The sequence below is a fragment of the Opisthocomus hoazin genome, chromosome 5 (genome assembly GCF_030867145.1).
Source record: "Opisthocomus hoazin isolate bOpiHoa1 chromosome 5, bOpiHoa1.hap1, whole genome shotgun sequence".
Taxonomy (NCBI): domain Eukaryota; kingdom Metazoa; phylum Chordata; class Aves; order Opisthocomiformes; family Opisthocomidae; genus Opisthocomus; species Opisthocomus hoazin.
In genome coordinates this window covers 38,442,030-38,455,424 of record NC_134418.1, presented here as the reverse complement: position 1 = coordinate 38,455,424, position 13,395 = coordinate 38,442,030, and the positions used below count along the sequence as shown (strand labels likewise).

General features: G+C 36.6%; 1 long non-coding RNA gene across 1 annotated transcript in view; it reads right to left on the bottom strand.

Annotated features, from left to right (window-relative positions):
* The window catches only part of LOC142361549 (uncharacterized), a 74,499-nt gene that overhangs the window by 26,492 nt on the left and 34,612 nt on the right, over positions 1-13,395 (bottom strand). Inside the window, exon 2 of the long non-coding RNA XR_012764164.1 lies at positions 975-1,093. This is a non-coding gene — a long non-coding RNA (uncharacterized LOC142361549). The remainder of the gene's footprint in view (positions 1-974; positions 1,094-13,395) is intronic.

Below are 13,395 nucleotides of genomic sequence, written 5' to 3'. Positions count from 1 at the left end.
TTTGTATCCTGAACACATGGAAGACAAGTTAAAATACTGACCTTGCTAAAACTTCATGAGCCAAGCTCAGCAGCCAGTTATTTCAGATCAGCCACTTCCCTTCTTGGAGAAGCAGGGAACGTCTCAGCAAAAGTGAGTAAAAAGAGAGAAGACTCCTGCACAGCAAAAGCCTTATTTACAGTAACTTGTATCTGACTGCTTGGGCAAGTGACAAAACCAGCTACTGAGGCAATATGGAGCCAAAGTCATCCTTTCGCATGTACCACAGGGTGAAGTGCAAGGCAGCATCTATAACTGGGAAAGGTTTATGTGGTCAGGAGCTGCACTATGACCAGGTATAGAAGAAGGATATATTGGCTGTTTGTAGTGCATTTTGTACTCAAACAACTGTTGTCTGTCTCTCCAACAGAAAAGACAGCACGTCTTAACTGTCCAGAAAACTAGATGTGGCTGAAAGGTCATTAGCAAGACCTGGCATTCCTAAACATTCAGATCCTGTGTGTCTCGGGTCAGGTGTTTAAAATTAGTGAAAACCTCATAGCTCAAATCCCAACCACTCTGAGCCTCAGACCGTCCTTTAAGAGCAAGAATAGCAATGTAATAATGAATAAATATAGACGGTGTACAGTAATGGAAGTCATGAAAACTCACAGCTGAATATAATTTAGTATCTTCATCATTCAGGATGATGAACAGCAACCATCCTGTGATCTTGATCCTGTTCAATGCATCAGATGACATAACAACGTTGTAGAAAAAATTACCAAGATATAGTGTAATTAAAGATCATACAGCTTAGACAGCAGGGATGATGCAGCGGGAGATCAAACTTAACTTTGCATTATGATAATTCCTAAATTTGGGTGGTTGGATGTATTCATTTAACAGAAAGTTTGGGGATCCTTTTGGCGAAGAAAGGGAAGTGTTTTAATAATTCACAACCGCATAGATGCATTCATGACACTTTTGTTTACCTCAGCTTCTTTGTGTATTCCTCTCCATTTTCCCTCATTTCTTCTTTCTCTTTCTCGCCTGTAGTTTTCCAGGCTTCTCCTTTTCTTCCAAGGCTTCCTCACTTCTCAGTCTCTGTAATCTGTATTGAACACAAGTAAAACAAAAATTGAATAACTTTTAAAATAAACAACAGTGACCTTCCCCCCCCCCCCATTCCCTACCTCTCCCCCCCACCCCGAAAACACAAATAAAACAGAGATTGAGAGAGTTCATCTAATGGTACCAGCTCTTTTTATCTGCTTTTTATTTCAGTCTGTAAAATAGTACTGCAGATGGAAAGAGATAACATAAATGACAGAGAGTTCCCGATATAAAGTTTTTTTCTTCCTTTTGTAGCAACCCCTCAGAGAAACAATAAGTGAAGCAAAAAGACAGAGATTCTCTTCCATAAAGTCTCTAAAGTTCAACTTACAAAAATTACGTGTTCAGTTCTGTAGTACAGCCTCCTTCAGAGAAAGCAGAAATAAGAGACATATCCTAGTTTACAGTATCACTGAAAATAAAATTTTTTTGTAACTTTTATTTTTCCTGTGCCTAATCCAAATGTCTCTGACTTCCATTTTCATTTTAAATGTTCACTGGATTAGTCCCCTTTCTCCTTTTCGCTCCCTTGACAAGCATTCATTATTTGTATGCCACATACTCTTGAAGGATACGCATTCTTTTAACAGATGGAGACAAACATTTCAAGCTGGAGTGAAAAGAGGAAAACATTTGTTATTAGCCCTAAAAGTCAACACTTTGCAGCCCCGAGTTAGTAATGCAGTCATGCCAATAATAAGCAGAGGTCATGGCAAAAAGGAGCAGAGGACGACAATCTTCCAACATCCCCAACTCCACCCACCCAGCAGCTGTTCTGGAAATATAATGATTTTGCAGCCATTCTCGCAGGTGCCAAATGCTACTTAATAAACATAAGTAAGTTTACTAAAGGAAAAGCTTTTCCATAAACTTTGGAAGATTTTCAGTCATATTTTCTGTCAGCTCAGTTTGATGTCATTTCAGAAAAATCACTATCCAATTCCATTGAATACTGAAGATGTCTCCATACCTTAAGCTGTATTTATCCTTTACAGAGCCATCTTGAGACAATAGAATTAACCAATACAAGGCAAGAATGAAACCATGAGAAAAAGAAAATAATATTAGAACCATACTCTTGAAACACAGATAACATAACTGAAATCACAGAATCACAGAATCACAGAATGGTAGGGGTTGGAAGGGACCTCTGTGGGTCATCTAGTCCAACCCTCCTGCCGAAGCAGGGTCACCTACAGTAGGCTGCAAATGGTTAATTGCACTTCAGGTTAAAATGAAATATGATTTTTCCTGTGTGGTTATGGTGTTGGCACCAAAGACATTGGTTTTAACAACAAAAGAAACGTAGGTGGTAAATTGTAACTGAATCATGAGAGACCTAGAACTTGTTTTATATTAGAGTCGTTGTGGATTAGTGGATTCAAGCAAATGATTAATCCTTCACATTAAACAGGTCAAATCCCAAAATTGTTGAGGACCCATAACTCTGGGAACTTCAGATGCTCAAACTGCTCCTGGTTCGGCTCGGTCTCCTGCTTTGGGTCCTACACAGTTTAGTACTGGGTGTTCCCAATTCCAGGTGAGGACACCAGCTGATGATGCTCAGGAGCGGTGCTCGGGTTCTCGATAGCTGACCTTATAGCAAAGATAACATTCACACAGAGCATATGTGTGACTACACAGCATTTAAAACGTTCCATGCAGTTTTATAGTCAGTTCTTCAGGTGTTATAGCAAAAGCCACGTTCACTAAATGAGTGCAGCCTGCACTGTAGTAACAACAAAGTATTTGCTATTTAGCTTAGGTCTAGGTTCAATCATTTTTTCAGCATCAACTCCCTAGAATAATACTTTATGGGCTATAATAAATAAGGTGGTAGATAGCTATGCAATTAGAAGAACCTATAGATTTGTATGTTGTTTGAACCACAGCAGCAACTTTTCATGTTCACTTCAGTAACATTCAATTAGCTCTAATAAGTGTAAGTTTTAATGCTTAACCCAATGCCTCTCTAAGGATATGCTTGCAAGGAGATGTAGCTACTAGCTGGTAAAATATAACACCATCTGATCAGGACAAATTATTTTCAAAACAGAACTGCCATAAAAAGCTAAAATGAAAGGTAAGTGACAGAACAACTGCTGTTAAATTCTATTTTCAGCATTGTAATTGGGATAATACACCATAATTTATTTTAATGAGTAACAATTAAGAAATCGTTTCTAGAGTTGCATGTAATTTCTTTCAATTATTAGTTATTAGTTGTTCATGCATAAATGTGTTTTAATATTGGCTTATCGGAGCTCTAGTAGGTGATTAAAGTCTTTCAGTATATTAATTTTTTGTTTGTAGAGTTGTACATCACAGGGACAATTCTAGCACAAAGCATTTACAAGACACAGATCAGTGACACTTGAGAGAAATATTTCTTAAGTGTTATGAAAAAATATGTAAAGCAATATGAGAAAAGGTGTCAGATAAAATCCTGATATGGTCAACACTGAATTTTGTTTTATCTAAATGCAGCTACAGTTTAATGGCCCCTGTCTTAATAAAATATTTAAGTTAACCTGGTTGCAGAGTGACTTATTGTAGTCCATATTCTTTTGCTTTATTAGGATAAAGAAATATTATCATGGGATGCTATGCAACAAGCCTAGACATTGCTTGTATTGTTAAAGAACAGGTTCACATCTCAGAAGAGTAAAGACCTAGAGAAACTGGCACCTCTTTAACTGAAAAGGCATTCTACTTATCTTATAGAAAGCAGTCTATTTTGTGCTAAGAAGAATGGCTTGTAACAACAAACAGCCTCTGTGCTATCAGTCATTCTCATATAACACAATATTTATCGTGCTTGCTCTTATCCGAGCAAGCGGGAGGCAAACTAAAAAAACAAATTCTGAACAATTCTCTTCAGAAGGCAAACATTAACCTGACCTAAGCATAGTGCATCTCAGCCTCATCAGTATGAATCTCATGGGAACCAATGCCTATTCTTACAAATTCATTCATGGAAAGATTCATAACCAGGAAATAATAAGAGATGTCGGTATAGAGAAAATTATTCTTCCCCCCCCCTTTTTTTTATTACATCTGTCAGATTATATTTATGTTCTTTAGGCCTCCACGCATCCAGAAACTTAAGAATAATGAATAAACCTTTGAAGATTTTTTTTCTACTTTCACTGTAGGTTATTAAAATTAGGTTAAACAGCTTCAAGAAATGTGGGTACTTCTTACCACTATGCTTATGTTGCTTTTGCTATGTTTTAAAAGATATTTCTTATTCCAGTTACATCTAGCCATCAAAACAATAAAATCTCACTATAATTAATAGTTATCTGCTGCAACCATCTTACAGGACATTAAATAATGCACCATGACTTACAAACCCCTCGTAATATCAAACAGCCTTTATGGCAGTTGGATAATAAATAAATATCAAATAATCTTAGATTTCAGTGTCCCATTACCCTGAATTTCAGCAGAAACTGGCAACTTTGCTCCTTTAAGCACCATAGAAAGGCTTGGTACTTGGATCTTTTTTAACTACCAGATGAACTGAACACAAAATAAGAAGCTAGCGCATACTGAATTTTACTGTTTCTAAGCAAAATAAGTTTTGTCTGGAAAAGACTGCTGTGATCAGCACGAAGATTTCATGCATGCTGTTTCTCAGAATGTCAAGGATGGATTTCTGTGAGTATTCCTTACTTGTTCTTCCCTTGCAGTGAAGAAAAGCCTTTTCTGTACAGATACAAGATTGACTAAATCCTTCTTAGACAGCAACACAGAGTACATGAGCAATGCAGCACAAGGAGTATTACAGTCTGCATAATAAATTTATCGAGGCCTTTATTTTCCTGTACATTTGAAATCTTTTCTTTTCCTGCTGAAGATTATATTCGTCTTGAAACATTACACTTCAAGTGTTAAAATGACAAGTGCTGATGAAGGTAAAGCTGATCATCTGCAAGACTCCCACTGCTGAACATTATAAAGTTTCTGTTGTTCAAACAGCTCAGTTAATTATCCAAATGTGAAGGATATCAGGAGGGGACCTGCTGAGCTTTACAGCTGCCTTCCAGGGAATTATCCATAATAAAGTTTTTATAAGAAAATTGTGACAGACCCAACGTACAGGGACCTCTGCTTACCTCTCTTGAGGATTTGTGCAGGACCTTATAATCAGAGTTAGGACTTTCCTCAGAATCAAAGGGAAGCTACATTTTGCAGGGGGAAAGCAGTCCAATCAACCTCATGGTGTTTTATCACATAAACCCAGAGAGGATTCCAAAGTCACTCATGTTAATTGCCTGCTGTAAAGACGACTGGCATTCCTCTGGTGCCAGGGACTACTTTCTCAAATTTAGGTTCCTAAAACAACAATCCTGCCTTGCCTGCAGTTCAAAAAGTAGTCTTTTCTGCCTCTGTGCACCTTTTTTGAAAAGCCAATATGACCTCTTTACCATAAGCACTCATAACGTGTATTTATGTGACAGTAATTTTGTTTTTTCAAGATGTTACAGTCAATATTTTGTGAAACCAGGACACACAATTTCACAGCAAAAAAACACAGGGTGAGGAAGCCTCAGTGACTACTAAAGAGTGTGAAAGAATGAGTAATATTGAGGTGAATCAGGTAAAACCTGGAATCTGCTAGAATCAGCTGTTAGAAAACTCAGAGCTTTGATCAATCTGCACAGCACTCACTGATAATGCAGCAGCTGAAGCTCTATGACTTTTCAGTTCATGATCATTGTCACTTGGTCTAAAACAAAAGGTATCAACTCCCACTCTTTTTTACCCTCCCAGAAACCATAATTTGTGTACATAGCACAGTGCTGTACTAGCGCAATGCTAGATAGCTAGCTCAGGGACTGGAAGAGCAATAGTTGTCTCATCTCACTTAGCAAGGCTAATATGCCTTGTTATTTATTAGTTTCCAGAAATCACGCTCCAGTATAGTTGCATAGTATTGCATTCACATGAGTGGGCATGCCCTGGCTGGAGAAAATAGCATGGACTTGTGCTTAAGCTGTGAAAGAGAAAACTGAAGACATTGAGGAAGCTCCTACTGAGGAACTGATACCTGAAAAAGAACAGAATCTGTTTATGCAAAGTAAATAGTTAATTTTCCATGACATACAGTGGGAAATAATAGTACTATAATATCTTACACCAAAGTTCATCATTATAATTATACAAGCATTTTTGAGAGGCATATCACTATAGCATCTAGATACCATAAATTAATAATTTCTAGACATTTATAATTTTTCCAGGCACTAAGTATCTCTTTCTTTGAAATATTATTAAAATTTGCACTGTAACTTCTATGCAGGTGCACCTAACTGCTTCTGTAAAATAGTGTGCAGCAGAATGAGCAGTTTGGGGTGTGATAATATCAGTGAAAGTTATGTCCTGCACTTATTACCATAAAGTCATAAGTAGGATGGTATAATAATGGAATAGTAATGGAAACCATGTTTCTGTAATTCGGATATTCTGTAGTACCACAGGTTAATTTGCAAAATTAATTTGATGTGAAAAATGGTTATAGAGTTATTATGTGACTAACCAAAGCCAAAATCATGGAAAATTTTTTTGTGATATAATAATTCAATTTACTGTTTTTCTTCCTTCTTTCTGTCCATCCTTTTTTGCAGGCTTGCAGACTGAAAACTATATGCATTTTTCTACTAAATTCTTCAGCAGTAAGATTGGAAAAAAGACATCATTATCCTGGCTACAAAGCTCATGTGGCTATACTACTTCCAGCTCAGCCACTTGTATTGTTCAGGCACACTACTTTTACGAGAAACTCGACTCATGAACTCTGACTTCAGAATTGGTTCAAGGTTCTATAGCCTAAATGCTGATGGTATTGCCTGTGAAAGTCTTACACCAAACCTGAAACCTTAGTTTTTGTTAGCTTTTCCTTCTTCCATTCCTATTTCCATGTACTTCGGCTTGTCCTGGCAAAAAATTCATGCCTGGAAATGACCATATTCCCCACCAAAACAGAGTTCTCTCTAGACCACCTCTAGAAAAAACAGAATCTCAGAATCAAGCCAAACCCAAACAGCAGCAGCGAAATGCATCAGAAATTTGCAGTATTCAGCAAAACCTGCAACCCATAGTGGAAACAGTATCACAGTTCCCTAACAGTATTATATGAACGTATGCTCACATCTATTTTTTAATTTAATTTAGTAAAACAGTAGAACATGAATATGATAGTGACACATCAAAGCACATACACAGAACTTTTACTCTACTCATTCTGTTTCTGAGACAGTTTAATCTGACTCAGAACTGTGCCTGTAACTCCAAGCAATAGATTCACTAATCTAGTGGTGTGTCTACTCCTCCTATATCTGCAGTCTCACCACAGATCAATGAAGAGAAAGGCTGGAGATGTATGACTCTAGCCAAGACATCACAAACTGAGTGTACCTCTAGCTATTACCATGCATTGCTGCACCCAAACAAGAGGCCCAATGTATTTATCTTGTTTTCATAAATTAATTTGTAGAGAGCAAGTCTAGCTCGTTCAACCTAGAGGAACAATGTCAGCTTGACGACTGCAAATTCTTTATTAAGGAAAGTCCCTCAAGTGTAATTGCAACAGCATGGCAAGTGGTTTTAAAGCAGTGACTTTTCTAGGAATAACTCCCCTCATGCTCAAGTTTGTATTCTTACAGGAATCCTTTCCTTACTTTGCTTACAGCAGTCTCTTCAAAACTCCAGTTTGTGGTCTTACTTACACCTGAATACTTTCTAGCTGCTTGTCTTTTCTTGCTGTGACAATTCAACTCCTTTACTCATCTTTTGTTTATTACGCAGTATTTCTTATACAGTATTTGCATAGAACACCATTGAGGTATTATACACATTACTGCTGCTATAGCTGTTGATAAAAGTCAGTATTTGCTGGAAGGTACTGCCTGCTTCATGGATCATGCAGTATTTTGCAATTCAATTGAAACTTTACAATCACAATTTAAAGCAAAAGAAAGTCATCTTTCTGGAGGGAAAAAAACCCACCGTTGAGCTTTATAATAAATAATCCTGGGTGATTCATTACCCAAAACACTCTAGAAATGCAAGATGCTGTTGAGATTTTATGTTACAAGCTCCAGACAAAGATTTTAAGGGTATTGTTCACTAGATGTGAAACCTAAAACATTCCTAATGCTAATAAGAATATCTCAGCTGTTATGACAGTGTCTAATTTTAATTGATATATCTTTAAATTTCAGTCTATCATAAAGAAATATAATTGTCTGTTTGTTCCCTGAGCCCTATATCTGAACTGGTCTTCCTCAATAACATTTTATTTAGAACTGCTTTGTCAAGTTTCTGTAAAGTATGTTGCAAAAGAAAACTTCTTGAGATGTGTGCGTGAATGCCCTGTCAAATACAAGATCTGAAGTTGATGTAATTTGCAAAGAAACACCTGAGCTGTCACTGTAGATTAAGAGGTCAAAGTTCCAGGTTCAGCCACTATGAAATAAGAAAAAGAAGCTTTTGGTCTATGGAAGAAACAATCACATTCTACTGTTACCATCTTGAGCCTGGGAAAGCATTTAGCTAACTAAAACTTACAGTTGTCTTAAATGTAAAGAACATGCTCTAAATATTTGGAATATAAAGCCACAGCTAAACACAGCGGCATACTCTCACTCCATTCCATGTTGGGAGTCAGGAAAACCGATTTTAATAAAATGCTATGTATCTATTGTTTCCTAAACATACACCATAAACAGGAAAAGTGAGTGTTATATAAAATACTCATATTGCTTTAAAGTTAATTTTCACTTCAAACACTTTGTAAGAAAGATAAAGCTGCTTTCATAGAGTTTCTTGAATATCTGAAAATGAACCCTTGGTATTTCTATTCAATCACTCAGTGATCCAAGTATTCATTCACTCAGAACGTGAAGCCTTAGAGTTCAATTCCTTCATCCACATTAGTGAAACAGAGCCCAATTTTCAAATAGTTGATGAAAGTTCTTTAACTTACTATTTATTCTTCTCAACTTGTTTATTTCATGTAACTCAAGATGATTGCAATGTTGTTTCTGTGACCATAACATTAACCCAATTCTAACAGCAATGTCTGAAAAGTCATTAATGTTTTCAGTGAATGCATTTTTTGCTCCTTTTTCTACAAGTATAATTCTTTAATTCTTTATTGCAATCTGTCCCCTTTGCACTGAAACATCTCATTTTCAAGCATCAGTGTAAGTAAACAGGGTCTTCTGAAGCAACAGACAAGGTTTTCATGAGAAAGAATTTTATGGCTGGTATATTTCCCAAGAGACCAAACACATTATTTCTAAAATACTTCTGGTTTCCACCATCCAGGAGGATGAAAATCCAGCAGTTTCTCATGAAAGAAGGTCTCTCGAGGGTCAGCTCTCAAGGCTGCTTCTGTGCTGTCTAGCTAGTTTTTCATACTAAATTCCTGAAACTGAAATTGATTTTAATCAGCTTTTTTTCCCAACCCATTCCACATTCACTCACTCTCTATTTTTATTTATTTATATTTTAAAGTCCAGTGATTTTGAGATATTGCCTTTCACATTTATAACCTCAAGGGCGTTTGAAGTTCTGATGACATTGTGATCACTAGACTTTAGATGACTCTCAACTTTCATCTTATTTATCATCCTTGTCTCATTTCCCAGCAATATTTGAAGTACTATATAGCTTGTACTTTTACTGGATAGTACACAAAATGTATCAGAAAAGAGCCCTGTATTACCTCCAGGAAGAGGTACCCTTTCTTATCAATTCCATAATTGCCATCCCAGTCAATATTAACTAATGGGATTTCTAATGATTAATGATCTATCCTTTGTATAGGCTTTCCTTAGCTTCCTTTTCTTTCCAAATCTTGCTTAGAAGGTCTATACCAATTTTCTGTGATTTCTAGGTTTTAATTTGCCTATCTTTCATCTTTGTCTAAACTGTCCCTACTCAAGTGTCAAAACTACATATGCTATTTATTTCTTTCTTCAAGTAAGGTTCTTCATATATATTGCCATATGTCTTTCTGTTCTGCTATGTCTATGCCTTTTACTATATATATTTATCAAGGCACTTCAACTTTTATTCTGTTTCTTGGGACATATTTACAAAATGCATATTAGGAACAACACATATTTGTGTACCTAATTAACGCCTTTTTTATAGACATCAGCTTTTATAAGAATGCTGGCAGCTCTGCCTGCATGTCATAAAAAACACTCTGAAAAATATACATATTCTTGAAAAAATGAGGTATTTCAGTAAGTGAGGTTTCGCTGGATAGTTTCAGTCAAATGGAGACATTTTGTTATTCGGTAAAATCTGTAGATACCCACCTCATCTGAAAAATCAGACCCCAAAATCGTTTAATATTAGGCAGTCATATCTGAAAATTGCTGTTTCAACAAGTCTGTGCTACAGTTTCTTTGTGTGCATGATAGGATTAAGAATGCCCTTCTACATCACCTGTAAAGTTACATTTATAATTGTTATAGAACACTGAAGATATTTTCTACATGATAGTAGTACTATTTATTGAGCAAATGATTAATGGAAATAAAGAAGTCGCTATTGTAACCAAGAATGATTAGACTATAATCACACTTGGATTAAGCTGGAAAGATCTGACCCCTCTGTGTGTTTACAGTATTTGGTGCTAATTTTACTGTAATGGCAGGAAGCAAGATGAAGTCAAAGGTAAATATTTTTCACTATAATAATTCCATTTCATCCACAAGGTCCAAAGGTAACGGAAAACAGAAATCAAGTCCATGCTGCCATACATGCAGCGGGTATACAGGGCAATCAGCATTGTTAGGCGTCGTAATGTCTGCTTCAGTGCAGCATCCAGGCTACTTTCACCAAGCCATTGAAACTTTTTAACCTGTAGAGCTCAAGCAACGCAGAAATCTGATGGCTGAGACTTCAAGCTTGCCTCTGATAGAAATCTTTTGAATGTCACTAAAAGATTTATTGTTATTTACCTGAGCCATTTGCATAGCATGGCCCAATGTTAACTTGATTCATTTAGTGGAAAGCTTTGGTACTTTGTGTATCGATCACCTTGGAAACAAAACGTGAATACGTGGTGGATCCCTCTGAAACATGAGAAGTGCTGGATTTATAGCCTTGGTGGCCGATGCATGGTTCATAGTCATTCACACATACAGTTCAGCAGTAAAATGTGGCACTTTCTTTTGCCGCCCTGCCACGATGTGTCCATCCTGAGCTGGAAAGAAATTGCAGACAAGGGCACACACTTCCACTCGCCCCTGCTGTTTCTTCCAAAGTTGAGTAGTACGACGTGTGATCTTGTAGTTTTGTGACGCAGGGGTGAGACCTCTAGTTCATACTTATAAAAGTAAGTGGTCAAAAGGCAAGAGTTCCAGTATAAAGACTTCTGTTGTGGTTTAACCAGGACAACTCTCTTTTTTATTTGCTGTGTATTAAATGAGCCAAAATAGATTGTGTAATGCTGGCATATCATAATGTCATATATGGCTCTGCTTTCATCATCAAATATGATGCTAATGGAAAAAACACCTGGGAATTTTGCACATCACCAAACTATATTACATTCAGACTGACAACTACAATTAAAGAAATATTTAGCCTATACTCAGTCCCCCCAAACTGAAACTCACTTTGTTTTGAAATCACTTTAATCGGAGATGTCTGCAAGGTTTGATGCTTTATATCTTGTACAATAGACAGCTGGAGAGATAAATACATGCATGGAGAAAGGGAAGTCATCCCACATGATTATTTTGTGCTGTGTGATCTCAATACTCTGAACCAAGCGCCTGCTAAATCACCTGGGAAGCCTCATCTCAGACAGTTTACTGGAGATTTTTCACTTCTTTTGGTTGATGTAGCACAGAAAACAAGGCACAACCAGATTCATCCTTTGCCAGTCGTGGATACATTTTCAGTCGCTTAGAGTGAATAGTGAGACTTAAAACAGCCTTAAGGTCTGAAATGGAGTGCTAGGTCAGCCTTCACAGAAATAGTAAGAGGACAAAAGAAGCACGAGGATCAGTCTTCTGCATATAGATCACTGAGTTTTCATTTAAGTAACAGATCGCACCAGAGTATATTACGATTATAAATGTTAAGCCAGCAGAAGCAAATGTAAAATATTCTGTGTTTAAATAGTTTCATCAGTACCATTTCTAGTTGTAAAAAAAACAGGAATATATATTGAACATCCTGTGAACTGCTAGTAGCCTTTGTGCAGGTACCTATCTCTTCTTTACTTGAAATTAGTGTGTAATAATAAGCAAGCTTCTTTTTGGCTAGAGTTTTTTATTGCTAAATAAAAACTTAACTCTCAGTTGACTTTTAGAAGCAATTGCAGAAGAGTAAAGAATGAGGATCCCCTTGAGCATAAACACAGACTGATTTGGGCACATGGTGCACTCGGGAATAAGGTGTAACTCCACTGCAGAACACTTGTTGTCAAGTTTAGATCATTTTTATGGATAGATATGTGAGGTACTCTTCAGTAACAGAAGATGTGATTAGTGCTCTAATAATCAGCTGCCCTAAAGTAAAGCAACAAAAAAACTGACTAGACTAGATGTAGGCCAAAATTATGGAGGGGATTTGAAAATGTATTTAGTTCCTTTAGCACAACTGAAATCTGTGTTATATGTGAAAAAAAAAAAAACACAAATATTACACATATATTAAGTATGCACAGAAGTACCCAGACTAAAAGCCCCTTTTTCCCATGTCCAGTCACTTATTTTTTCCCCCTAAAAAGCATCAGAACGATAAAATTAATGCAAAACTAATTGTTACTAAATGCTTATATTTGCAGACAGAAATCCATGCAGTTCTGGAGGCCTGGCAGCAAGTTAATGAGGTTTGAGTATTCAATAACTGAGATAAAACTGACCTAGAGAAACAACAGAACTGTCAGGCTGTCATTTCTAACAGGCAGAGTAATGAAACCTATAGCAGAGGGCAGATAAGAATAAATGCACAATAATGATCTGGTTGGAAATAAAAATCTAACAATCATTTTCCTTATTTAAGGATAGCTCTTCTTACCTCAGTGAATTGCTTATATGTTTGTTTTTTTGACAGATATGCCGCAAAGGAAGTAACCACATGGAATAAATGTGTATCTATTTAGCACTTTTTTTGCAAGGAATGGCAATATTTAATTTTAAAGACAAATTCTCCAGGAGAATGATTAAATCCATGCAACTCGAGTATTACAGCAACAGTAGGTCTCACAGGATTGAACAGTAAGTATATGCTGTTTGAATTCTGACCTCAGTGCTCCCAGTA